This window comes from Lactuca saligna, chromosome 7 (genome assembly GCF_052625555.1).
Source record: "Lactuca saligna cultivar CGN05327 chromosome 7, ASM5262555v1, whole genome shotgun sequence".
NCBI lineage: Eukaryota > Viridiplantae > Streptophyta > Magnoliopsida > Asterales > Asteraceae > Lactuca > Lactuca saligna.
This window is the reverse complement of record NC_136423.1, coordinates 184,709,290-184,712,635: the sequence shown is the minus strand read 5'-3', so window position 1 is coordinate 184,712,635 and position 3,346 is coordinate 184,709,290.

Here is a 3,346-nt window from a genome sequence, read left to right as displayed (position 1 = left end):
ATGCTCCATTAAAACTCGCTCATCATGGCCCTCTAGCCCCACACTCTATCACATCTGATCTCAGCCTGATTAATCACAAAGGAAATAATTGGCGAACCAGAAACACTAACCGCCACGAATCATGGTACTCGAACCATGTGATGACATTCTTAATCTGCTACAAATCATGGTACTCGAACCATGTTATCACCTCCCAACCTGCTACTTCAAACCTCTGGAATGCTCCATGTATTGAGTATAGGTCCTCTGCTTTCAGTAGTACAGGCCCATACTACCTACCACATCTACCCATACTTTTGGCACAGATCATCCCAGAGTTCCTAAGTAGCTACTCAACCTTCTCGATCACCATTCCCGTTAAACCTGGTCGCTCCCCAGTGAATACACTCCTCTATCAGCGTACTCAACTGACTAAGGTCACCCCCTTGGCTCTTCCTAGGTTCTCTCACTTCTCTACCATCGGCTGTTGAAGAACTCCTTATGACGCCAGCCATCTACCTCCTGAATATCGTCATATTCACTTGGTAGCTGACTCCCATCATCAAGATTTCCACAAAGCACGAAGCAAGCAACATTAGGGCATCGAGTAATCTTTACTAACACGTAAAAACACTCTAGGCTACAACTCTACTTGCTCTACTCACACTCAAAAGATATCACCGAACTCAAGCAACTCTACACCTCGTGGGTGTCTAAGTACTCTCTCGGTAGGCTCCTCCAATGCTCATCTAGGTATCTCTCCTAGATTACTACTTTACTCAGAGTTCTCTCTCTAGGTGACTCCTGCTAGATACTCTTACTCAGCATATACTCAAAAGCACATCACAGATAACAACAACTCCTAAGCTAAGGCATCACAAATCTGACCACTCTAGTCCTAAAATATGAAATACCTAGACTATCTTCTAGCATGCATAATATCACAAAAATATCTCATAACACAAAAGTAGGGGTATTTTGGGAAATCACCATTCGGGCTCTGGCTGATTGTACACATTGCTCCTTCTCGTTTTTCTCTCAGAAACTCTTGAGCGTTTTAGAAAAATCATTTCCTTTGAAAATTTATCTAAACTCCTAAGTTTTAGTTCAAATTTACCCAAAGGTGCATTTGAATCCATCAAACCAAGGCTCTGATACCAACTTGTAACACCGTAAATTTTCAAACCAAAATTTTCAATTTTAAACACATTTATCACAGTAATAAATCTCAAAATGTCACAATGTCAAATCATCAATTCTCTTAATCAAAACTATATATATATATATATATATATATATATATATATATATATATATATATATATATATATATATATATAACTCCAGAATCCTCTAAATCATGACTCAATCTCTTATGTGTGTACAATCAAGTCGGCGCCCTCCCATGCTCTAAATAAGAACCTGAAACATATAACACATAACACGGTAAGCACGAAGCTTAGTGAGTTCCCCAAAATACCACACGCAGCTCATCAACCACTCGAGGCTATAACTCAATAAGACCCTTCGGTCAATGTGTCTCAGTGGGACTCTCCGGTCCCATAACTCAGTAAGCGCAAAATAATACACGGCATAAATCACATACACATAATGCAGGATATCATAATACTCAATATAACACATAAGACATCTCAGTCACACAAAGATACCACTCATGGTAAGCATAGTGAGTAGACTCACCTCGGATGATGAACAACCTCTATAAATGTTGCTGCTACATACCAGCCTCTAACTCTATGCCAAACCCACAATTATCCTAATTAGGAACTGAGTCTAAACTCTCACTCATTAGGTCTAAAGGTAGCCCACTAACCAACCCATCAATGGCCTAAAACCCACTGGGCCCACCAAGGCTCGATAATAAATGGGCGCTCCTGAGGCCCAACTCTCACATCTAATGGCAAGCCCAATACAAGGGCCCAAAGCACACACACACACACAAACACACACACACACACACACACACACATATATATATATATATATATATATATATATATATATAATCCTCTAGTCCAAGACTCTATTGCAATAAGCCCAAACTCGAGGCCCAACACTCAAAGCCCAACATGAGACTTAGCCCAAAAGTCCACAGTGAGGTTACGCGGGGCGTACCTCTCTTGGTACGCTCAGCATACTTACGAATCCATATTGGCCATCGGGGGCATTAGGAAAGTACACAGGGCGTACAGGAATTATGCTCAGCGTACTACCCAGATTTATTCATTCTACTAATTTGGTCTTAAACAGTTAAGACATTACCTCAAACCCCAGATCTGGACTCCCTGATGGCACTTACTCCATAAAGTCAGTGACTTTAAGCCTTTGCATGGCTGGAAAGGTCACAAACACCCAAAACACTCACTTCCTTATCTCAAAAACCTCCTATCTCATGCATGGCTTGACTCCAACATCCAAGATTGGATTTTTATGACATAACACCACTAAATATACTCAAAGGGACATATATTAGGCTCTGGAGTTCAACAACTCATAAAGCTTCAAGCTTTGGGACCAAAAACCCTAAATGGACCCAAAACAAAACTAGCACAACAATAAGCAAGATCAAAACTTGATACCTCTAGAATATGCACCAATAAGAGAAGAATGTAGATCCCAAAAGCTAGGTGCTCAAGCTATTCTCTTTCAAAGCTCCTTCTTCTTCAAAATCCAAACATAACAAGTGATCACCCCACTAGATCCACATGAGAAAGCCACCAAGATTCAAACTTTATGCTTTATGGAGCTAGATCAACATGATTAAGGCTTGGATCCACAAGCTCCAAGCCAAGCAATGCTTCCTCAAGGAACTCCTTATTCCATACTATGCACGAAAAACTCACTAAATCACCAAAATGCTCAAGAAATATTTAAATGGGGGCTTAGGGTCGATTTCTAGGGTTTAAAGGGATGGAGGCTGAAGATATTAGGGTTAGGTTATGAGATAAGGACCTTAAATAGGGTCCAAGACCCTACAACATGGTTCAGGTTTGATCAACGTACGCCCAGCATACTCCAAAGAATATTCGCGACAACCCTTGGTCAGTATGCCCAGTGTACTCCAAAGTACACCCAACGTACTTCCTTCTGCACTAGTACGCCCAACGTACGCTTTTTGTACGCCCAGCGTACCCAACTAATCTTGCAACCACAAAACTTCTAAAGGTCATAACTTCTCTGTTTCCGATGATCCTTATATCCACGAAAAGGTAACGAGAAGCCCTACACTTCTATCAACTTTATTCCTCTTGAAGCCCACTCGAACTCAAATCCAAAATTCACGAAAAGCCCACACCAGCACCTTTAACAATACATTTGGGCTCTAAAGCACAAACCGAACTCTTTT